The 25,975-nt window shown below is 38.5% G+C and overlaps 2 long non-coding RNA genes across 2 annotated transcripts; both read left to right on the top strand.

The window, feature by feature from the left end:
* Nucleotides 1-11,283: 11,283 nt before the first annotated feature.
* Nucleotides 11,284-17,984, top strand: LOC149020777 (uncharacterized). The gene is made up of 3 exons (XR_016172004.1): nt 11,284-11,431; nt 14,190-14,385; nt 17,768-17,984. It is a non-coding gene; the product is annotated as an uncharacterized LOC149020777 (long non-coding RNA).
* Nucleotides 17,985-19,775: 1,791 nt separating this feature from the next.
* LOC149020776 (uncharacterized) lies at nt 19,776-23,017 on the top strand. Its single transcript, XR_016172003.1, has 4 exons — nt 19,776-19,895; nt 20,022-20,099; nt 20,262-20,342; nt 22,847-23,017. It is a non-coding gene; the product is annotated as an uncharacterized LOC149020776 (long non-coding RNA).
* Nucleotides 23,018-25,975: the final 2,958 nt, after the last annotated feature.

Raw genomic sequence — 25,975 nt, 5'->3', positions numbered from 1 at the left:
CTTGGAGGAAGAGACAGGACCAGTTGAAGCTTTATCCGATTTGGTCGGATGTTTCACCTCCACTTGCTGCATAGTAGCAGCGACCTCCTCAAAGTCATCCTCTCCGAGCATCACTGCATCATTTTCCCGAGTAAGATAACTTGGAACAAAAATGATAAAGAAACAAATAGACAAAAAGAGGAAAACTCTTCTTACCAGTCAAGATGTGAAACCCAGCCCTAACCTTGACCCGGAAACCTTGTTATTTGTAGGTCCGATGACCCGAAGTAAAGTAAGAAGTCAGCTTTGGGCCATCCCAGTAGAGGACTTGGTGTCTGGCTTTGAATCCATGAAGGTTGATGATGAGGTTCTATTTATGGAAACAGAATCCTGATGAAGATCTAATTAGTTGATGGACTTGGAGTGCTCTCTATCTTGGTTTGAAGGCATTTCTACCTACTAGGTAAGTCACTTGACTTGTGTACAAAACCCCTTTAGGTTTGGATTTGATCTGGGCCTTCAATTCCCTGTTTTGGCCTTGCTGTCTGCATTGGTCGACTGATTGGTCGATCGGGCCATCGACCAATCCACTCGACCAATGGGTGCTGTCTTTGGCAATTAGGTTGATTCTTGCTCTATTTAAGTCTAACCTCGAGTCCACTTCGTATTTGCTGCCTCCAAACCCTCTGGAACGAACCAAAGACCTCTGCAAGTCATCTCTCTTGCATCCTTGGAGTTTTCTTGGCGGATCTTCGTCGGAACTCTTCTTTTTGCATCAAAAGGTATGTCTACTCTCTCTTCTTCTCCTACATCTTTGTTTTTCTTTCCTTTTTGAGTTGAGGCAGGTAGAAGAGATGCTGCATCCTCTCGTTGCAAACATCTCTGAACATGTTCTCATGATCATCCTAAGGATTTAAGGCTAGAACAATGATCTTAACCATGATCATTGCAAGCTTTTGAAGGATTCATGATCAAACCATGATTTAATCTCTGTTAATTTCCTAATCTGAATTCTGATCTCTTTGGATCTTCTTTCATTGATCATGTTAGTGGTTAATGGTTGTGTTTTCTTTCTATGATCCATAACCCATAGAATTCTAGTTGCTCTCTTCTACCTTACTATGTGTTCTTCATGATGCATGATAGTACATATATGGTAGGTTTTATTTCCTTATTTAGATTTATGCTTCTAAGCCTTATTCCATGAAGACCTATGCATGTTTTCATGTTTTCATTACCAAAAGCAATGATCCATCCTCCTATAGTTCTTATCTTTGTTTTCTATTTCAAAATTCATCAAGATCCATGTTTGATTTATTTAAGGTAACTTTTTGTTTCCTAATTTGGATCTTGATACCTTGATTTGATTAGTGTTTTGAGGTCCCCTATATGTTAGAATACTACTGATGTAGTCTACCCCTTGATTAGTACCCTTTTGAACCACCAAATTCGGATTTCATATCTCAAAACTCTGATTTTCTAAGCTACTGTCTGCATTGGTCGACTGGACCACTCGACCAATCCACTCGACCAATGAGTACAAAGCAACTCCGGAATTGGTCTGTTTCGGATGTTTTGATATATATTCTGTTAGGGATCTTTCCTAATATGTTGTATATACTTGTTTAGGACCTTCTTCTCAAGTTTGCCAAGATCTTACTTGATTTCTTTGGATTCTTTGCGAGTTATAAAAGGTAAGGATGGTTATTTCCTTAATTACATAGATAGCATGAATCTAGTTTCTATATTTGAATATCATTAATATGTTTCCTAAATTAGATTCTTACAATGATATTCTACTGTTGCATAACTTTGATTACGGTAGCATTACTTATTCATATTGAATTGATTCATGTATGATTTACTTACCAATGTTATACAAGTGATTGTTATCTTGATTTCTTTCCATATATGGAGTTACCATATATGTGATGATATGAATTGATGCATGTGTATGCTTACGTATGGTTTGGAAAGGAGAGGTGTCCTTTTGACACTTCGTCCTTGGACTACTACGGGAATATTATGGGATGTTTCCGGAGATGCCCTCTGGACACCTTCCTAAACTGTTGGATGACATATATAGGATTGTCTAGTAGTGTTTGGCTAGGATGTCTGTTATGTCGGACCCTAATCGGAGGGGTATTGAGACCGAACGACCCGTGGTAGCAATGGGGATTCATGGGCGCTCAAGACCGGTAACCAACCCGTGAGAGGACAGGAATCACATTGTGGGGGCCATTTGTTGGTAGGGTTGCATATGGTTAGACTTGGGCTCACGGGCGCTTAAGACCGGTAACCAACCCGTGAGAGGACGTGAGAGCTTCCCGTTTACCATATGTGGATAACCAATAGGGTTGATGAGTCCGTAGTCCGAGTTGGTCGGTGCCATAGGATCTGCTGACTCTAGTGTGAAGGATACCGGAAAGGATCGTCGGGGACGAGGAATGGAAGTATCTGGATCGACTTGATGTAACCAAGTAGAAGACTTGCATTTGGCTAGGTATTACCACGACATGCGCCGTACTTATACCAAATGGTTGTGAGAGAGTGTGTTGACTTAACCCCCTGCCAAGGTTTGTCTCGAGGGATGAAGGACCCATTACCAATCGGCTGCTCAAGACCGGTGAAATGATCCGTGAGAGAATCCAAGATATCTTAAATGGTTGAGGATGTGAGTGGACTTTCCTAAAGAAGTACGGTGCTATGACTTAAAGCATGTCTGCCAATAGAGACCAGCATACTTAGAGTTAGATTCATTCATTCATTGTTTGTCTCATATCATATTGCATTTATGATTGTTCGGAATCCTCGCCATTTATGTTATTATGGATTTTAAGCGCCTTCTGAGTTTCTTTGAAACTCATTCCTTTATTGTACAATGTTGTTAGACTATCCTGCAGTACGGAATACTATGACGGTCCCTATGAGGAAGCGCAAGGCGAAGAGACATATCTCCGGGGAAGGTGATTGCGGTTACCACAATTACTCGAAGATCCCGCGGGTGGTTATGCTCCGTACGATGCTTAGTCCGACCATTGAGTGGAAGCGTCCTTGTGCTATCTATGAGATCTACACCTACAAGGATGTCGTCTACAAAGTGGAGAATAATTTAGTTACCCAATGTACTTGCTACTGGGATTAGCTTTTATCTAGTTTATTCTTTAGAGCTACTTTTCCGCTGGATGTAAAGTGGGATTTTTGCTTCACTTTACTTATCTGTTTGACACTCTGATTATATCTATTATTCCGTTTCGTTTATGATTCATTCTTTCATTATTGGATCTATGATTTATCTTCCGCACTCTTGTTATGGTTGTTCATGATTATGTTATTGTTTATGTGGGAGGTTGATCACTCGATACCTGATCTTCGGGCTGTGGATCACACTCTCGGGTATGCCAGATAGGGTACCGGCTGGGAGGGCGTGACACAAGAACCCCCAGTAATGAAGGATATTCGGATATTCCGGACAATATCCATTCACAGCAAGCAAGTTCCGATTTTCAGTGGGGATCATCTGAATTCGATCCCTTGCTTCCTGTTCGGAATGAGATAAAGGCGGAATGGCATTTGAATCCTCCTTAGGGTATTTGGGCCAGAAGGTCAGAAAGCTGGGGAAAGAGGCGGACCGAACAAAGAAGTAACGAGACCTCCAACCCTTGGTATTGGTTGGAAGAGTACCTGATCCTACAAAGTTACCCTCCCACCCAGTTTGCAGAGAAGTTCGTTTGGAGAGATAGAACCAACGACTTTGTTCTTTTTTTTATACATAAAAAATTGAAGGAATAAAGGTAAGGTCGGAATGACACTGACCTCAGACTGCTTATAGAATCCCCAGAAATAAATTATGTTGCGCCAACTATTTGGCGCCAACATCCCTGGACAAATCCCAAAATGATTAAGCATATCAGAAAAAATTGGGTGCACAGGAAGTCTGAAATCACTGACAAAGGCATCTTCATACACTGCAAACTCACCAGGAGAAGGTCAGTGAGCCCGATCATGGAAAGAAGGAACCCTCAGTATGAAGCTATCAGGAATGGAGTACCGAGCTCGGATGTCCTTCAAATCATTTTCGGTAAGCTCGGACGGATAAAAACTGGGACCCGAAGTACTGGGGTCGAAATCTATGTGTTCGGAAGTCCTAGGACGACTTCTCTCAAGAGCTAAGGCTGAAGAAGAAAGCTTAAGCAACCAACGTGTCCTCTTCGTACTGAACCGACTACGAATACTTAATGAAGTTAATTCAGCATCACTAAGTAGGTTGGGACGAGTACCAAGAGACAAGGTCGGATCAAGTTCAGTGTCACTCTCTGTGTCACTGTATCCAGAAGAAGCAGCTCCACTGTTCTCAGAACGAACAGAAGAGCTCCCAGAAGAGGGGGGGATAGGGGAAGATCTAGAGGGCCTAGAAGCTTTCTTCTTAACACCCATCACAAACAAGAAATCTATACTAAGGCTAGAGTTGCAGAAATGAAAGAACTGACAAGCAAAGCCCAAGGAAAATATAAAAAATAGAAAGGGGAAAGCACGCTCAGAATACAACACCAAATGAAGAATAAAGTAGATGGAAATAACCAGGGAGGGAAGACGAACTTACTTGTGGCAGGAATCGAAGAAAGAACTCCTATGAAGGTCGAAAAAAGGCACTTTAGAGAAACTGCAACTTCCGTCTTCTCTACAGGTGCAACAAGGAAAACAGTAAAAAGTGAAAGAGAAAAGGAAGTTCAAATCTATATACTCCCTAACAAATCCAGATCTAACGGATGAAAAGGGAGGAATACAAAAAGCTTCTAATCTACTGACTTTAAAGCTTTCCATATCCAACGACCACGTATAAAGACTCTTCAGGAAGATTCCAATCAAACGCTGGCAATTTGGAACCAAAACGATTCATTTTCTCAGACTCTTAAATATCCCAAAAAGTCATTATGAAGGGTCATCATTTCCAGGCCACGTGTCATTACAGAGAATATGTGCAGAAAGAACGTGCGCTGTCGTTTCACATTTTACGGCGCAGCACCCTTGTCACATCCTCCCAGCCGGTACCCTATCTGGCATACCCGAGAGTGTGATCCACAGCCCAAAGATCAGGTATCGAGTAATCAACCTCCCACATAAACAATAACATAATCATGAACAATAATAATCGAAGTGCGAAAGATAAACCATAGATCCAAATAAGGAAAGAATGAATCATATATAAATCAGAGTACTAAATATAATCAGAGTGTCTAAATCAGATAAGTAAAGTGAGGCGAAATCCCACTCTACAACCAGCGGAAAAGTAGTTCTAAAAGAGAATAAACAGGATAGGATCTAATCCCAATAGCAGGTACAATAGGTAACTAAATTGTTCTCAATCTTATAGACAATATCCCTATAAGTATAAATCTCATAAACGGCACAAGGGCGCTTCCACTCTATGGTCGGACTAAGCATCGTACGGAGCATAACCACTCGCGGGATTTTCAGTGTAATTGTCGTAACCGCAATCACCTTCCTGGAGATATCCCTCTTCTCCTTGCGCTTCTTCATACGAGCCGTCATGATATTCAGAACCTGTAGAATAGTCTAACAAACATTGTACAATAAAGGAATGAGTTTCAAAGAAACTCAGTAAGGCAGTTAAGTCCATAATAACATAAATGGTAGGATTACAAAACAAACATAGATGCAATATGGTATGAGACAAACAATGAATGTATGAATCTAACTCTATATATGCTGGTCTCTATTGGAAGACATGCTTTAAGTCATAGCACCGTACTTCTTTAGGAAAGTCTCAATCACTCATCATCAGTTGGTAATGGGTCTGGCATCCCTCGGGACATTCCATGGCTGGGGGTATAGGTCACCACTCTCTCACATAACCATTGGTCTAAGTACCGGCGCATGTCAGGGTAAAGCCTAGCCAAATGCAAGTCTTCTACTTAGTTACATCAAGTTAGATCCAGATACATTCATTCCTCGTCCCTGATGATCCTTTCCGGTATCCTTCACACTAGAGTCCTCATAGTCCCTGACTACGGACTCATCAACCCTACTGGTTATCCACATATGGTAAACGGGAAGCTCTCACGTCCTCTCACGGGTTGGTTACCGGTCTTGAGCGCCCGTGAGCCCAAGTCTATCCATATGCAACCCTACCAATAAATGGCCCCCACAATGTGATTCTTGTCCTCTCACGGGTTGGTTACCGGTCTTGAGCGCCCACAAATCCCCATTGCTACCACGGGTCGTTCGGTCTCAATACCCCTCCGATTAGGGTCTGACATAACGGGACATCCTAGCCAAACACTACTAGACAGTCCTAAATATGTCATCCAACAGTTTAGGAAGGTGTCCAGAGGGCATCTCCGGAAACATCCCATAATATTCCCGTAGTAGTCCTAGGACAGAAGTGTCAAAAGGACACCTCTCCTTTCCAAACCATACTTAAGCATACACAAGCATCAATTCATAACATCACATATATGGTAACTTCATATATGGAAAGAAATCAATAATTACAATCAACTTGTATATAACTGGTAAGTAAATCATACATGAGTCAATTCAATATAAATAAGTAATGCTACCGATATCAAGACAAGTACCACGTAGTATAACATTATAAGAATCTAATTAAAGAAATAAATTAACAAGATTCAAATATAGAAACTAAGATATGCAATTTATGTTGTTAAAGAAGTAACCATCCTTACCTTTTATAACTTGCAAAGGAATCCTAAGAAATCAAGTAAGATCTTGACAAACTTGAGAAGGAGGTCCTAAACAAGTGTATACAACATATTAGGAAAGATCCCTAACAGAAAAGATACCAAAACATCCAAAAGCAGACCAATTCTGGAGTTGCTCGTACTCATTGGTCGATTGGATTGGTCTATCGCCCAATCGACCAATCAACCGACCAATGAAGACAGTAGCCTACAAAATCAGAGTTTTAAGATATAAAATCCGAATTTGGTGGTTCAAAAGGGTACTAATCAAGGGGTAAACTACATTAGTAGTATCCTAACATATAGGGGACCTCAAAACACTAATCGAATCAAGTCTTCAAGATACAAATTAGGAAACAAAAAGTTACCATAATTAGATCAATCATGGTTCTTGAAGAATTCAAGATAGAAATCATAGACAAGAACAATAGGAGAATGAATCATTGATTCAGATAAAGATATCATGGAAGGCATACTTAGATCTTCAAGAAAATAGACCTAAGAGCATAAATCTAAATAAGGAAACAAAACCTACCATATATGTAACTATCATGATTCATGAAGAAAGCATAGTATGGTTAGAAGAGAAACAACTAGAGATTGATAGATCATGGATCATGAAAAGAAAACACAGCAATTGACTACTAACATGATCAATATAGTAGATCTAAGAAGATCAGAATTCAAATCAAAAGATAAACAAAGACAAGATCATGATTTGATCATGATTCCTTCAAAAGCTTGCAATGATCATGGTTAAGATCATTGCATTAGCCATTAATCCTTAGGAAGATCATGAGAGACAAGTCCAGAGATGTTTGCAACAGAGAATGCAACATCTCCTCTACTGTCTCAACTCAAAAAGGAAAGAAAAACAGAGATGGAGGAGAAGAAGAGAGTGTAGACATACCTTTGATGCAAAAGGAAGAGTTTTGACGAAGATCCGTCAAGAAAAACACCAAGGATGCAAGGGAGATGACTTGCAGAGGTCTTTGGTTCGTTCCAAAGAGTTTGGAGGCAGAAAATACGAAGTAGACTCGAGATTGGACTTAAATAGAGCAAGCAAGACCTAATTGCCAAAGACGAACCCATTGGTTGAGTGGATTGGTCGATGGTCCAAGTCGACCAATCGATCGACCAATCGAGTTCAAAGAACTCCTAAACAGGGAATTGAAGACCCAGATCAAATCCAATCCTAAAGGGGTTTTGCACACATATCAAATGACTTACCTAATAGGTAGAAATGCCTTCAAACCATGATAGAGAGCACTCCAAGTCCATCAACTAATCCGATCTTCATCAAGATTCAGTTTCCATAAATAGAACCTCATCATCAACTCTCATGGATTCAAAGCCAGACACCAAGTCCTCCACTGGGATGGCCCAAAGCTGACTTCTAACTTTACTTCGGGTCACTGGACCTACAAATAACAAGGTTTCCGGGTCAAGGTTAGGGATGGGTTTTACAACCCTGTTAGATGACGTCAGCCATAAAACCTCCAACGCCAGTCTGTGAATACACACAAGTAATAGAGGTCGGAAGTGTGGACGTGTTCGGTCACCAAATCTCTAAAGCCCGAGCAAGATAAAGCTCGGACTCCGAGAGACCGGGGGCTTATGATGAGGAAAGAATAAATAAACCTGAATCAGTTCGGTTTAAACCCGTTCAACAGAACGACTAGACCGATTCGGTTCAAACTTAGTCTGACCAGCTCGGACCAAGTTAGACCAACCAAGTCAAGGTCGGTTGGATAAATACAAAGGTTGAATAATAAGGTAAATCTGAATAAGATTCTAGCCAAAGAAACAGTCTTCAACCAGGACTCTACTACTCATGTTCGAGTAGGGCTCAAGGACTAAGATTCTGATCGCAACCTAATTAGGGTTTTAGTCCCACTCAAAATCATACAGAGAAAGGCTATAAAAAGGTATGAGAACACAAGAGAAAGGTACGCTGAATAGAATTATCACTATTCGTATTATTATTGTTCATTGCTTTCTTGCCTTCCTTAGTCGGATTTCTAACTAGATCGTTGGAGGTGAAAACTCGACCTCCACGGTCGAGCTCATCTGTGCAGGTTTAATCGGTTGAAGGGACGAACAGGATTGTGCAGCAACAATATATACATTGGATCACAAAATATTATAATAAAATTATATTTTACCACTTTGGTGGGTTCCATATAATTCTATCATAATATTACGTAAATGAAATTCCTTAAATTATTATTTACTCCCACTTGTGTGCATATACTATCAACATGGATGATATTACCTTTAAGCAAATGTCACCAAACTTTGACTACTATGACAGACAATAGGAAAGTGGATTATATTCATCCTCTTATTATCTACATCAAAGATTTGAAGTCAAAAAACAAAAATACGCACAATATATTAACACGTATACAACCTCAGTTATCAATTATTGATAAAATTATAATTTTTCACTATTACCATAAATAAAAAACTAAACAAATATTTAATTCAAATTAAGAAGCAAATGATCGGATTAATCAAACCGATTCAAGTTCTAATGTAATGGTACTGTTGATGCAGAATTCGGTCCTCCTTGATCCAACGCTTGAACCTACAAAAATGTGCTCAACCTGGGTGGTCGAGTTTCGTCTCTGACAAACAAGTTAGTTCAGACGAATAAAGGAAGCAAGCTCAATCTCTCTAATAACTTAAAAGTGCTTACCTTACAATGATCATCATACCTCTTTATATAGTTCTTGGTGGTTCGAATACGGAGAGGATTTCCTATTATAGAGTTGTATCAGGATTTATCCTCTTCCTCGTTTATTGAGTCTTGCTTGGAGAAAACTACTAGAGTCCCATACAAACTCAAACTCAGTTTAGTATTGGTTAGGCACGGTAAGATGTTTATGTTAGATGATACTACTGGTCCGACCACTCCACTTTGGCCTAGCAAGCTTGGGCACGATTTCCCGGTTCGACCAGGAGAATCATGGTTGACCAAGTCTGACCATAACATAAGCCCCCAGTCTCATATGCTCGAATATCCATATGAGAGGCATGTGAGACTTTATTGTCTTCCTTGATTGAGCCATAACTTTATATTCATGAAGACTTTTTTAAGAAGGCAGTTCGATTGCACGACAGTCGACAGCTTGATGACATAATGGTTGCGGCGTGTCTTTTGATGATTACTATGATTATGCCACATGTCCTTGACGTAACCCAGAAAGATACGGCTACCTTGAGTGTCATTTAACCCCCGAGTCTTGTATGATCGGTCAGAACAAAGGTCGGCATGCAAGACTTATTACTATACTTGGCGTTTTGCTATTGTCAAGCGCAACTAATGCGCTTGACGGTTAAGCGCACCGTCCGATTAGATCGGATGGTGCGCTTTATCTTTTCATTAAAAAAATCAAAACTCATGTGTAAACCCTGTTGTTGCTGACGGTTAGGTCCAATGATAATTAAAACGGTTCGAGTTGGGCGGTTCAAGTGGTTTATGTAACTCAAGTATTGGTATTTCATACACTTGGTTAATACGTTTTAAAAACACAACATGCAAAATACGTATATACGAATTCAAAAACCAAAACCGGCGGTTCAATTGAGAATTTCAAAATGTTTTAAATACACAAAACTCAAGGCTTACACCGCCCAATCTTAACATTCGTGTGAACGATTTGGAGCTCTGAAAATCTGGAGAAGAAGAACAGCAAGCAGTAGGAGGTTTAGGGTTTACCGTCAGAGTCGATCGAAATCAGTTGCAGGGGATTATTCTGCTTTGCTACACGATCGATCGAAGCTCGCATCTTGGAGAAGCTCGAGAAGCAGCAGGTTGAGGAGAAAGAAGCAGAGGAGAAGACGAGTTGAACTCGTGTTTCATTTCATTTCAAAATCAAAAGCCCCAACTTCCAAAATACGAAGTTGCAGAGGAGAAGACGAGTTGAAAGCTTCCCAGTTTTGATCGAAGCAGAAGGGTAAAGAGCTTTAGTACGCGTTTACACTCATCATCTGTGTCAAAGCAGACGAAACAGTTACACTCATCATCTGTGTCAATCCTAGGGATTTTGGAAGAATTTCAAAGGATGAATGAGGTTTTGAAGGAAGGAGATGGAAACCCCAAAGTTGCGGAAGAGAATGGATTTTTCTAGAGTCAGAATCGTCAAATGCTCGAACTTCTGAGACGACTGAAGCTTCAGGTAAGTTGGAATCGCTTTCACCACTTGTAACATCAGTATCACAAGATCTGGATTCCAAGTCCTTAAGAATGTGAAGAATGAGTACTGTAGTCTATTTGAGAGTTATTCCCTGTTAATGCCGTCACTGTTCCAATTTCTACTTCATTTTCCTCTTTCTCTGGTCATCCTCTTGAGGCTACGTTAATAGTTTGTGTTCACTTGGTAGATTTTTTTAATCAGTACACTTCTAACCCTTGGAGATCATTATAATGGTGAACTATTTTTCCCTGCAGGTAAGACCTGTGGCTGAAGAGATGCATGTTTGCTGATTTGGGGTGAGATAAAAACCAGAAGTTCCCTTCACCCACCCCACTTTTTAAATTATTTTTTGAATATCCAGAAAACTTCTCAGGGATGCTTGGGATCCTGAAGTTCTTGGTTGGACAACTTCAGAGATACGGAGAGAGGAGAGGTGGCGGAAAGGGACAAACATGATCTGCAATGGTAATAATACAAGTTTGGTTAAGCAGTTGGTAATTAAACAGGACTTCTACTTGGTACCCGGTGAGTGTCTACACTCAATTAGATAGGATACAATCTTTCTGTCTGTTGCCTACCAGAAGCAATATCTTTATGCCTAAGTCTTTACTATAAGTAGTCAGTAAGCACTTCAGACCTGTGCAACCAAATACAACCTGAGGAAGAGGGCTACAAGAATGATCCACTACCAACGAAATATACTTAAAAAGTGATAGTTCATGGGGTATTTTAAGCCACACAACTCCACGACCCCAGCCAGTGCTTTCAACATTTTCTTAATCACAAAGACAGTGTAATTCCCATTCCCATTCCCATGTCCCATTGCTAGAAGTTTTTCTATTGTGCATGTTTCTTATAAGCCATACTGATGACACTAACATTTTCCATCAAGAACCTCCTGGAGCTCACCATACAATAGCAAATAAAATCACTAGTCATGATATATCTCAAGCTGGCTTCTCAGTCATCAATAGAAACACCAATCAGTAGAAAAAGACAATTACGGATTTTGTACAACGCAAATGAACAACAAATGGATTAATGATTTGATGGCAATGCAGCAAGGCAAACATTGAGTATTAATAAGGTTTAAACCATTCGTGGAATTGGTCTTTGTCATTGTCTACCCAGTCTCACATTTGGGTTATAGTGTCTTAGACAATACGATATTGCTTACAAATAATTAAATTTGTCCATATTTAGAGAAATGATTTGTTGTCAAAGAAATTTGACAGGTCTGATGATTTTATTTTTACACGAGACTTTTTGTATCAAGTATAAAACAAGACCAGCTTTCCAAAAAATCAAAGTTTTCATAGATCTCAAATAATGCTGGTTGGAATTGATAGATCTCTTATGCTATTGATTCAATCTGAAATTTCAGACTAAACCCTTTTTTAATGCTGGAGTTCAGTCAACTAGTAGTTTGCTGTCAAACCACTTACTCTTTGAGTTGGGTGTTGAAGATTGATGTAAACCCAGATTTAGGGCTTAACATCATTTGGGAATTTCCCTAAATCTACGGGCTGCCCAGGAATTTCCAGCTAAAGAGAGTAGTGATCTGATCCTAGGGTTTATAGGATATTTTAGTACTTGTAAACCCTGCTGTAATATATTTTCATATTTGAAATTTGAACAGAAACAAAGAACTGGTGTTTCTAGGTATTTCAGCTAGGGCAGGACAAGCTCTACCTTTACTGTTTCTGCAGGTTCAGAATAGAATTTCAGTGATTCAAGGGCTGGGTACGTCTGAAGTTCGGTCAAATAAGCAAAAAATTGCTTGATGAAATTAAACAATAGTATTGCATGGTGGAAAACAGAGGACATCATTAAGTTCACTTGAAAAATAGCTACTTAATAAGGACATCACTTCATCAAACAATAACACAACATTCTATACTGACTTAGTTAAAAACGCCAACTTGATTCCCAGCATTTTCAGGTTAGATCTGTATCTAAATTAGAATTCAGAGCAAAAAGACATCATTAAGTTCACTTGAAAAATAGCTACTTAATAAGGACATCACTTCATCAAACAACATTCTATACTTGACTTAGTTGAAAACGCCAACTTGATTCCCAAGCATTTTCAGGTTAGATCTGTATCTAAATTAGAATTCAGAGCAAAAACTCTACCGAGTACAATCAAGTTCATCAAAATTGAGTAGTTACCAATAGCAGAGAAAGCATAAAAAGATTTAATCTTGTCAAACCAAACCTTCACTTTTCAAACCTCAGGAAAATTACAAAAAAAGCAGTTCATAATTCAACATTACAAGCACACCTAGCAGTACTATAGTCTTCCAACTTTTCTGCTACCAAATAAACAGAAAAAGAAGAAATGCAGTACTAGTGTCACTTACCTATGAGAAAGATCACACTATCCCATTCTCGATGAAGTGAGAAGAGGGATCCGAGCCACAACCTTCGGTTTCTTTCACTTCACCCATTTTCTGGTCTCTTTGATGTTATTTCCTTGAACACATTTGGGTATTTCTAAGGTAGAAAAGATGAGCTTGGTTCAGTCAAATAAGATCCAAAGAACCCTTGCTTCAGAAATTAAACAGATTGAAAGGTCCCATCAACCAAAAAGAAAGATATAATCCCCATTCCACAGGAAGTGGTGGTCGAGTTCACACACCCAGCAACATTTTTTTTACTTTTCTTTGCCCAGCCAACGAGCCAAGAAAAAAGTGCATGAGGACCACCTTCCATACATGTGAACAACCAAAGGTGTAGACACCAAAAGAGAGAAAGTGCTAGCAGACTTCACAATAGAGCATGCTATGTGTATACGTATGTGAAACACAGAGAGAATCCCGACCAATATAGATAATGTCACTGTATTACAAGTGGTGAAGGAGACATTAACTACTAAACAAAAACAATAACAAAGCCCCTAGACTTTCTTCATAATGTCATAACTAAGAGCCTAAGACCAGCAACCAATAGTGTCCTTTCAGTCCTCACAAAACATGATGATTCTAAAGACTACCAAATGCATCATACCCGTCATGAGTAAGACAAGCAGTGGGTATAAACATCTAGGTCATATTTTCCGAAGGGTACAAAACTTAGTGCTTCATGTGTTTCTTGAATTGATCCACTATGTTTAAATTCACTTCGTTCCTTTTAGTTAAATTCTCTCTTTTATCCATTGTAGATGGTAGTTTACATGAATTTTCTAAATATTGTTTGAACTGTGATACCATATGGATTTCTTTTTGCATCTTAATAAAGATGGAGTTGGGTAGAGGAAATTGATTTGGTGATATTGATGCAGACATGCAGGTTATGATAAAATGGATCCAAATGATCTAGGATGGGAGCTCATTGAGATTCTGAACCCACCGAACAAGCCGGGGAGAATTACTGTGATAAATAGGATGGGAGCTGAGAACATGAGAGTGAAGCTTTGATGATCTTTCCTCTCACTACCACACTGCAATCCAAGATTGAATGCATCTCAAGCACTTGAGGTTGCCTTCATAATTTCTTAAAGGCTTTAAAAAGAGGATTGGCTAATTCCCAGTTCTAAAACCCTGTATCTGATGCAATGCATCAATTAATTTAATACAGTTACAAAAAGTTAAATTAATAACCAGAATATGAATCAGATAAACGATAACAAAATAACTGAAAAGAATAGCACACTGTTTCATGTTTGCTTTGATGCCGTCAATCTAAGGACATATCATCCAATTCAAAACAATAGCAACCTGCAACAGGAGAACAAGAAATTAACTTTGCTAGTTGAGAACGAAGAAGAAGAAGCAGAGGAGAAGAAGAAGAAGAAACCTGATGTAGAAGAAGCTGTGAGAGAAATGCTCAAATCAATCTACACGTGAATTGCAAGTCCTTTATATAAATTTGAAGGAGCAGATTCTGTCACCATTGAAGAGGAAGATTATATGGATGATGGTTCTGTTATACACTTAAAGCTTACTATCAATACTGAGAAGGGTGAGGCCGTGTTTTATTTCACGGGGACTAGCCCAGAAGTGTATGGGAATTGGAATGCACCGGAAGCAGTTACAGCTGCAGCTGTCATTTATTGTGTACGCTGTCTGGTCAATGTTGATATTCCTCTAATTCAAGGTTGTCTGGCTCCAGTTAAAATATACATTCCAAGAGGTTCTTTCCTTTCTCTCAGTGATAAAGCTGCTGTAGTAGGAGGTAATGTTCTTACATGCCAAAATATTACTGATGTAGTACTCACGCCCTTTGGGCATGTGCTTGCTCTCGTGGTTGTACTAATAATCTCACTTTGGGGGATAATAGTTTTGGTTATTATGAAACCATTGGAGGTGGGAGTGGTGCAGGGCCTACTTGGGATGGAACCAGTGGTGTCCAGTGTCATATGACCAATACCCGTATGACTGATCCAGAGATCCTTGAGCAGAGATACCCTGTTTTCTTGCATAAATTTGGGATAAGAGAGAACAGTGGAGGTGCTGGTCTTCATAGAGGTGGAAATGGACTTGTGAGGGAGATTGAGTTCCGCCGTCCTGTGATGGTAAGTGTGCTTTCGGAGAGGCGTGTTCATACACGAAGAGGTATGAATGGTGGTAAAAATGGGGCTAAAGGGATTAACTACCTGATTACAAAAGATAAACGACAAGTTTACCTTGGAGGTAAGAACACAATTGAGGTACAGGGCGGGGAGGTTCTTCAAATTTTTACTCCAGGGGTGGTGGATGGGGTTCTGTTCCTCATTGATTCTCTATTAAAACAGACATTGTTGTGGTCCTCACTCATAACATCAGGTTAGAGAAATATATGATGAGTTCATACTGGTGAATAAGATGTTATGGTCCATTAAGGTAACAGAAAGGACATGTAAGTTTCAGAAATAAATTTATTTCATACAATCATACTTGTGTTTATATCAGAGATTTCTATATATCAATCTTTCCTGTAGTTACAATCTTCAAGTGCCCCTCTCAATGTTTACTCTTTTCGTTGTGGAATGATGGATTTGGATCCTGTCTTGCCTGAAAGTTGGTGCTTCTTGTGCTTCAATCGTTGGGATTGCACCAAGTGACAAGGTTGAATGTTGGTCAGTCAAATAAGCATGTGGAATTCCTCCACTGAAGTAAAAAGAATTGGAGTTGAAGTGTCCCTGCAACTCTGGGTCATCGTCCTTCCTCCTGTGATTATCCATTTGAGAAGAAGACTGCTGATGAAAGGGATACAGCTAAGGTGACTTTAAAGGGTTATAGTTCCAGCAATTTCACAAGGTATGATAGGTCAGGGTTCTCTCCTTTTTCTTTTCAAGTTTCGGATTCAGTGTACCTTTTTGTTCTTTATTCCCTTGCTACTGGACCATTAGGATCATGTTATTCTATAAATGCTTTTGGTTGTATGACTTCATCTGTTTAAGGGGGTGGGGGGTTATGAATCAGTGCGATGCGAAAATCATAAGAGGAAGTGGTAGTAGCATGCAGTAGCAAAGTTCATGCTTCTCTAGCATATATATTACTTCCATGTGTTGTACAAGTGATTTGATCATGTGAAGGAAAACTTGCCTCATAGTTCATTTCTAAATATTACTCCGTGTTGTGTTTGCTTAAAATCGTTCCAGTTGTTTCATTAATTTCCCCTTACTTTTATGAAGTATACTAGTTCTAGTTGTCTCATTAGTTTCTTCTTGTTGGAGAGTTTACTCGTCAATGCATAGGATGACATCTCTTTTGAGTTATAATGTTTGAAGAGTGAAGATTTTCTTTCTTTCTCTCATGTCCACAAAATTTTATAATGCCATACCTTGGAATTGCAATCATATGTTATGTTCAGGTTCAGTGGTCACAATTTCTGTTGTGCCCTTCAACATGATTTGGACCAAACAATGCCTAAATTCTTAATGCCATGATGGACAAGTTTTTTTATTGATGCAATTACAGATTCTTGAGAGTTACAAGCTTCTAACCAAGTGAACCTTATAGTTGATTGTTAACCTCTATCTTACTTCCTTGAATTTGTATTCTCTCCACGCATAAACACACTTTTATTTAATTTCCATTGAAAATTATAATTTAGAGTTTATGAGGCTGGAATTTATGTTTGTTTCCCATTTGTAATAGAATCTAAGTTGGCAGCCGAACTTTTTAGTGAGTTAAATTTGGACCCCAGATTATGTCTTTTAATGAAGCAAGGCACAAATCTACGAATTTAATGTTCATTGTAATCTTTTAATTTGTTTTTGAGCTACGACGTTTCTTGTTCGTTATGCATATGTCAATGGGATGGTTGAGTGATGATTCAGAATGTACTACATGTTCAAAATTTCTAATATTATCTTGTTACTTGGTCCGGGGAGCTTGAATACGATGCAAATGTATTTAATATTGTAGTCTATTCTTCCTTAAAATCTTATCTGTTTTGAAGAAATGTTGGTGGGTTTAATATCTGATATGTAATACATGGTATTTGTGCCGGTAAGAGTTTTAGTTGCATTAGATCAATATGGCTGATTTGGTTATTTTCAGCTCTGATTCAATCTGTGTGTGTGTGACATACAACCCCCCACCCCTGCCAAAAAAAGGAAAAAAACAAAAAAACAAAAAAAAAAAAAAAAAACAAAAAACAAAAAAAAAAAAACAAAAAACAAAAAACAAAAAACAAAAAACAAAAAACAAAAAACAAAAAACAAAAAACAAAAAACAAAAAACAAAAAACAAAAAACAAAAAACAAAAAACAAAAAACAAAAAACAAAAAACAAAAAACAAAAAACAAAAAACAAAAAACAAAAAAAAAAAAAAAAAAAACAAAAAAGTGAATAGATAATTTAAAATTTTTCGTTGCTACATTGGCCAGCTTCCTGATAGCTCCACTGACTGTTTATATACTTTTTTTTGCAGGTTTGCATTCATAGTCATACTGTTGGTTGTCATTTATATTGTGGTTGCAGTTGTTTGCCACGGACCTACATTGCCTTCATGCCTCAAATGAGAAAGTGTTGATTGGGTTTGAGATAGCAGTTTCATCATTGCACAGATTTTGAAGGCTGTAGATGACATTTAAGACAACATTTCTCAATATCCTGTGTTACTTCATGTTCTGTTGTTGTTTGTTAAATTTGTGTGGTTTTTTTTCTTATGGAGATTTCAGTTGTTCTGCTTGCTGGTGGCTGAATGGTTTATGGGAATTGGACAACACCGATGTCTTGACGTAGGTTTTTGGCGGTTGACATGTAGGGTTACAGTTGGAATTCCTGCAGTTTTGACACCTTGTTTTCTCTTTTTCAATCTGTTGGTGGGAAGGTTTGGATTTGATGTTTGATATGAACATTGTATTCTCCTTGTTAACCAACTAGACTCATTGAATGTGTACGAATACTTTTGTGTAGCAATTCTTATTTATGGTTAATAAATGTCCATTCTTGAAGGCTGTCATAGTAGTTGGGATCCGGATATTCCAAGATCATAAAAAATATAAACAATGCTAGAGGATCAAATACCTTACTAGTGACATCACCTTCACCAAATTTTACTAACAACCATGGGTTCAAAAACCTTAGGATGAACTCGTTAACAAATGTACTGAGTTGGATGTTGGAACATATAATTGGGTTTTAATAATTTATGGAGACTATTACTCATTTAATTTTGATATCCCAGAAGTTACTAAAAATAAATTGCCTGACTGAATATACTCCCTCTTTCCATACAACTTATTCCATCCAAGAAGAAAAGGAAAAACATAATCATTTCATTTACCACCTGCAAATACGTCGCCTGGAATATTTCGAATACTACAAAAATAAACTAGGATTTCCTATTGAAACACCAACTATAAGGTAGGATTTCCACTATGAGATCTTGGTGGTGAAATATCGTATTGTCTTAAGACACTATAACCCAAATGTGAGACTGGGTAGACTATGACAAAGACCAATTCCATGAATGGTTTAAACCTCATTAATAACTCAATGTTTGCCTTGCTGCATTGCCATCAAATCATTAATCCATTTGTTGTTCATTTGCGTTTTACAAAATCCGTAATTGTCTTTTTCTACTGATTGGTGTTTCTGTTGATGACTGAGAAGCCACCTTGAGATAGATCATGACTAGTGATTTTATTTGCTATTGTATGGTGAGCTCCAGGGGGTTCTTGATGGAAAATGTTAGTGTCATCCGTATGCCTTATAAGAAACATGCACAACAAAAAAACTTCTAGCAATGGGACATGGGAATTCCACTGTCTTTGTGATTAAGAAAATGTTGAAAGCACTGGCTGGGGTCGTGGAGTTGTGTGGCTTAAAATACCCCATGAACTATCACTTTTCCTCTTATTTTTACTCTGCATTTCGTTTTTGCAAATTTTGACTTCTGTTACAGTCTTGAGGTTGTTAGGTATTTTCCTTTCATGCTGGTGTACATGTTTGTGAGCTTATTTGATGTGATGAGATGATTTTGGACTGCTTTTCTCCAACATGCGAACATGGGATTGTGGGTCTTTTTATCTATGCATTATTTGTACTTAGCTATAGGGTTTTGAGACAGCAGATTTTGGATTGATGGGTAGTGAGATTGAGAAGCCTAGAGTTGGAAATCCAACATAGAAGTAGTTATAATAGGAGACAAGATTGGAAATGCAACATAGAAGTAGTTATAATAGGTGACAAGTAGTTATAAATGCAACAAAATCAGGCCTATCGGACATTTATTTGTTCTATAAAGCATAGTGGAATTGATGAAGGTACTTCTTGTTTCAACTTTTGGAGACCAATCCTGATTGCTTTTTTATTCCCTTTTACAGTTTGCTTTGCATTGTGTATTTACTGCTGGTAGTACTTAATAATTTGATGAAGCTCTTAATTGTAAAGATACTGGAACAAACTTATGTGTGTAACTTAACATTTTTTTAGTAACCTTTGAGTCACATGATGCACCTCAGATCTGTGAGGATATACCCCAGGAGCTTGATTTAGATGTGCCTGGCCTGACTGAGCGTCCTATCAATGTATTTCTACCCAGATTGTTCCAGGTGACTGAACGTTTCTTGTTAGATATTTTTATTTCTGTCTCTTCAGTTTTGAACCTTTTATTCTGAATAGTTGGTGTCTTTGGAACAAATCTTTTTGCTAAAATCACTTCAATCTGTTTTGACCAGCTTTTCCAGTCACAGCATGCCTCCCTTAGAAAGCTTTCATTGGGTTCTGTCAATCAGTTCATTATGCTGATGCCTTCTGTAAGTTGTTCGTCAATTTTTGGTTCTTAAACCGACTACCTCCCCCCCCCCTCCCTCAAAAAAAAAAATTAATAATAAAAATCCTTAAAACATTATGTACTGGATCTAGTGCTCTGTTGTTACAGCTGCTAAAATTCATGATGAGTTGTTATTGTTCCTCAGGGACTGCTTGTATCCATGGATCAGTACCTCCAGGGTTTGTTTGCTCTTGCTCAAGATCCTTCTGCAGAGGTTCGGAAATTGGTAAGTAGTTCTTGTGGCATCCCTTTGTCAGAAATGATATGGACATTTTTGAATATTTTATAATGCACTTAAAGATACATTATGTTAGGACATCATGGCACTATCAGATTTATGAAACTTGGCACTTAGCCTCTTTTAGGCCTTCCGTTCATAATGGCACTATCAGATTTGTGAAAAAAAAATTAAGTTTAAATTAGAGTGAACTTTGAATCATGGGTTGTGACATGGTCCAAGAACTTGAAACTTGAGGGGGAGCTCGGCCCCTTGAAAAAATCGAGCTGGCTGATCTCGGTTAGCTGGGCTGTTTTTTTGGGTTGGGGAGGGCAACTCCATAGGCCATCTTGGTTGGATGTTGATGGGTGATGGGGCTGAAACTTGCTATCTAGCATATTTTAGGCTCTATAAACATGGCGACACTACATGATTTATGAAAAAATATGTCTGAATTAGAGTTTGATTTTGGACCACAGGTTGTAACTGCTATGACGAATTAAAATTCTAAAATGCCCTATGCTACAAATAATTTTGTCATAAAGATTAATTTTATCATTCTTTCATGCAAAACAACTTCAATAAAGAAATGTTCAAACCACTGCGATTGCTGAGTGCTTCATTTTGTGGACATGAGATGAAAATTCCTCTCAGAGAACAACCTTCCATCTATCAAACTCAAGAAGAGGGTGTATTCCTCCTACTGTGAGTCATCTTGGTCAGCATTGTTGGATCTCATCCAAATTCAATGGAGTTTAGTTCCTTTCAGAGGAGTAGAGCTGATGCAGTAGCCATAGCCTGGCTGGACTATATGATCACTTTAGAGGCCAAACAAGGCCTGGACCTTAACCGGTTGCAAGGGTTGGTAGCTTACATAGGATGCAGCATTTATTTTGTAGATTACATAGGGTTAACTTTGTTTTTCCTTTCCATAGATATAATTTAGTTTGCTTAATTTCCTTAATTCTGTTGGTTTCTGTTCCTCTATTCAAGTGCATTTCCTATTTATTTATAGTAACCATAGAGAATGAGATTTATAATTGAAACTCTGGGCGAGTGTGTGTGAGAATGTGAGATCCTTCTTCTCCCTCTTCCTCATTCTCCATCATATTAGATCACCACCTTGGTTTGCACCACTGGGCCATTCTTCAACAAATAATTGTAAAGCAGTCATCTTTTACGAGTGAAGGTCTCAAGCTAAGAGCAGCCAATCCCAAAAAGCATGCATTATGTTGCTTCAGCTGTCTCCAGGCTTATGTTAAAATTTATTATTTTGTTGTTGAAACAAAATAGTCTGTTGAGGAACCAAACAGAAAGAAGAATAGGAATAGCAAAGAGAAAAGAAAGAGGGGAGAATGTGATATCACAAGCCTTTGTGGAAAGCAGCCCTGTGGGAATGAATAATCTCAATTGCAGGCTGCCTTCTTGTAACATGTTACTTACAAAATTAAAAGGATATTTGTTTGGAGTTTATAATATTACTCCTAACTCCCTGCTTCGTGCTTATTGCAAATGGAACTGAGGACACAAAATACAAAAAATACTAGAATACTTCAGGAATTCAAACTTAATATAATAAAATATCCTGGTTTTGAACCCCTTAAGCTGGAGTCACCCATGCTCAGCATTTCACAACAGGTGTGGAGAGGAGCAAATAAAGAGTTGGTAAGTTTATCTGCTAGCTGATTTGAAAATGAAATAAACAGAGTCTCAACAAGCTTTTCCGAATGGCATCTCAAAGAAAATGACAGTCCGCTTCAATATGCTTGTTTCATTCATGATATAAAGGGTTGCTGGATGTATATGGCTGCTTGGTCATCATAATACAGTATGATTGTGAGCATAGACAAACCAATTTAAAAAATAGGAGACTTAAGCCACAGCAGCTCTGCAGTAGTTTTGAGTCATAGCTTTGTACTCCACTTTGGCACTCGATCTGATACCAACAAAATAGAGATGATTGACCAAGCAAAGAGAAAGGGAATCAGGGAGAGAGAATAGAAGTGAAAGAGGGAGAATGTGATATCACGTAAGCTTTGTGGAGTGCAGCCTGTGATTGAATGACTATTTCCTATTAAAGGCTGCCTCTCTCTTATAACATCTTAATTCCAAAATGGAAAGGATAGTTTCTTAGGACTTAAGGAGTTTTTAGTATCACCCCTAACTCCTAGCTTATTACAAATTTAAACTAAGGACACAAAGTACAGAATAACAGAAATCCCTGGAATTTAAACTTAAAATCCTAAATTCCCTAGTTTCCATCTCTTGGTCATTTTCTTCTACTTTTTTTTTTGTTGAGGGGGGGGGGGGGGTAGATAATCCATGTGGATTGAGTGTACTTTCTCTGGTTATATTGGATATATTATCTTATTCTTTCTTTCTTCCTGTTTTTTTGGGTGAATATAGATGGTGCTTAATGTGTTCATTGTCTACTCAATCTTGTTTAGGTTGGTATTTATTTCTAATGGCATTTCATTGTATATACTTTACCACTTTAATGTTTGCATTTTTAGGTTTGTGCAGCATTTGTTCAACTAATTGAAGTCCACCCATCGTTCTTGGAGGTAGGAATCGTTCTTCTGTTTAATATATAACCTTGATTCTTATTCTTCTTGTTGTATGCCCCCTTTCTGACTCTTAGATTGACAATATCTTCTACAGTTTATCCTTAATCTAAGTATGGGTGTACATTCCTAAATCCATTTAGCCTTTTTCTTGGTTACTTGCTCCTAGCTGTGTGAACTATTTAGAAAATTCAGGTAAACTACCATCTACAATTGATAAAAGAGAGAATTTAACTAAAAGGAACCAAGTGCATTTAAACATAGTGGATCAAGCCAGTGATAAACATGAAGCACTAAGTTTACTACCCTTAAGAAAATTTGACCTAGATGTTTATACCCACTGCTTGTCTTACTCATGACGGGTATGATGCATTTGGTAGTCTTTAGAATCATCATGTTTTGTGAGGACTGAAAAGACACTATTGGTTGCAGAACTTAGGGTCTTATGACATTATCAAGAAAGTGTAGGGGCTTTGTTTTTGTGAACAAGTTATTAATGTCTCCTTCAGCACTTGAAATACAGTGACATTATCTATATTGGTTAGGACTCTCTCTGTTTCACATACATATACACATAACCCTTCCCTCTGTTGTGAAGTCTGCTAGAAATTCACACAGCTAGGAGAAATCCTGCACTTCCATCTTCTTCAGCTAAAAATTCTGCTACTTATCCAACTTCTGAAAAACCTAAGTTTATAAACTTCAGACGTACCCAGCCCTTGAATCACTGAAATTCTATTCTGAACCTGCAGAAACAGTAAAGGTAGAGCTTGTCCTGCCCTAGCTGAAATACCTAGAAACACCAGTTCTCTGTTTCTGTTCAAATTTCAAATATGAAAATATATTACAGCAGGGTTTACAAGTACTAAAATATCCTATAAACCCTAGGATCAGATCACTACTCTCTTTAGCTGGAAATTCCTGGGCAGCCCGTAGATTTAGGGAAATTCCTAAATGATGTTTAGCCCTAAATCTGGGTTTACATCAATCTTCAACACCCAACTCAAAGAGTAAGTGGTTTGACAGCAAACTACTAGTTGACTAACTCCAGCATTAAAAAAGGGTTTAGTCTGAAATTTCAGATTGAATCAATGGCATAAGAGATCTATCAATTCCAACCAGCCACGTTATTTGTGGCTCAACTTAATCCTGCCACGCGGTCTTGACATGACTCAAAAAACGGCCGAGTTAATAGCCTCTTCGTATGCTCTTCTTCGTGGCGAAATCCACAACGTTCATTTCTTCCGTTATCTGAACCGTAGATCAAGTTATTTGGCAGATGTGATGTTCTTCATTCGATTGGGATCATTTGTAGAATATCTAAGGTTTGTTTTCCAGGCCATTGGATTCGGTACCCTTCGTGTCTCGTTGATGGGAATGTAAAGTACAAAAGGCCATTTTTCCTGGGGGTATAAAACCCATTTTTACGCCTTACTTTTCACTTCATCTTCAACCTTGCGTTTGTCTCTTCGTCTTCTACCTTCGGATCTCTGGTTTCAAACCCTTTTGGTTTCTTCAGCTTTTGGTGCCTTTTCACATCTGTCGTGGGGGTAGAAGTCTTTGAAGTCTGTTGGAGTTCGTTTGAAGGCTCTGCGTTCGGTACTTCTTCCTCTATATTTTTGTTTGGGGAGGCTACTTATCTTCAAACCAGTAAGTTCTCCCTATTTTGTTTTTACACGACACTTCATTGTTTTTATAATTTTTTTCTTGTGATCTTTACAGTACTATGTCAAGATTTGTCTTTTCTTTCTTGTCTTCTGTTTTGCCCTTATCTTTACATTTCTTCAATATTCTCCTCACTGTTCTATGGTTGGAAAGAAAACTGTGGCCAATAGACCTCGTACTCATCATACTCTTATGGGTACTTCAAACGATTGTTCTGATAGGGTAGGAAGTTCGGACCCAGATTGCAGTGATCAACCCATTTCTAAGATAGTGATCGGTCAAAATTCGATCATGAATCTGATGGTTCCGACCATAATGAAACTGGTAGTCAAAATCCTTCTCCCTCGTCCAAAGAGCCTTCTGGGATTTGTATGAAGAACAAGAGGTCCTGTCTCGTCCTCCCGCCGTTCGTTCTACAAGCTCGGGACTTAGTGCTCGTGCAAAGTTCAAAGCCGATAGGATCGTTGGGTTGCCAGCTTGACTCCCGAACAGTATGAGGTTGAACGAGCTAAAAGGCCTTCTCCCGGGCACATAGAATTCGACCCCAATAAATCGGATCCCTCTTTTAGGACTTCAGAAATGATTGTAGAAAGATTAGAGGTAATTCGAACCAAATATAATATTCCTTCTGAGTTCGTGCTTTGAGTACCCTCAAAATCTGATCGAGCCAACATATGTCGTCCTGGAGAGTTCGTTCTTTATGAGGATTCTCCGAAGAGTGGATTTAGACTCCCCGTCCATTCTATCTTTTTTTATTTTCTTTGCCATTTTGGTATATGTCCAGGCATGCTAGCCCCAAATAGTTGGAGAAATCTGATATGTTTCTGGGGGTTCTGTCAACAGCCTGAAGTTAATGTTCGCCCTTCCCTTGCCCTGTTTTTAACCTTTTTTATGGCTAAGAAAATGAAACAGTCCGGCTGGTATTATCTATCTAAACGTTCGTCCCATCGCTTTGGCTGGGCTGGGAATTTTGTTGTGAATGGGAAGTTATCTTCGATATTAAGGGGTGGCGTCCAAAATTCTTTTATGTTCGATCTTCTCGTACTCCTTCTTTTCCAACCTCCTAGGGTCGTACTCTTCTCAAAAAGTCGAACAAACTTCCAAATCTTTCTTCCCCCGAAGCCCGAGCAAAAGAACGGATATTGAGTATTCCCTTCGAGGACAAAAATTTCCAAGCTATAAATGGGTACTGTCTCGAGCATCCGGAAATTCTATCTTATTGGGTTTTTTTGCCCGGTAAGTTATGTTCGTTGGTTTCCTTTGATATCCTCCTCTTTGGTCGATGTATACTGAGCTTGTTTTCTTTTGTGTAGTGTTGCTGAATCCGGCTGCATGTGCGAAAGTTGCAGCTTCGAAAATCAAGGAGGTGTCAGATAAGCATCACCCTAAGCCTGAGAGGTCAAGAAAGATAAA

This window comes from Hakea prostrata, chromosome 3, assembly GCF_041222555.1.
Source record: "Hakea prostrata isolate BN-2017 chromosome 3, UWA_Hpros_2, whole genome shotgun sequence".
NCBI lineage: Eukaryota > Viridiplantae > Streptophyta > Magnoliopsida > Proteales > Proteaceae > Hakea > Hakea prostrata.
The sequence above is the reverse complement of the archived record's forward strand: the minus strand, read 5'-3'. Positions and strand labels throughout refer to the sequence as shown.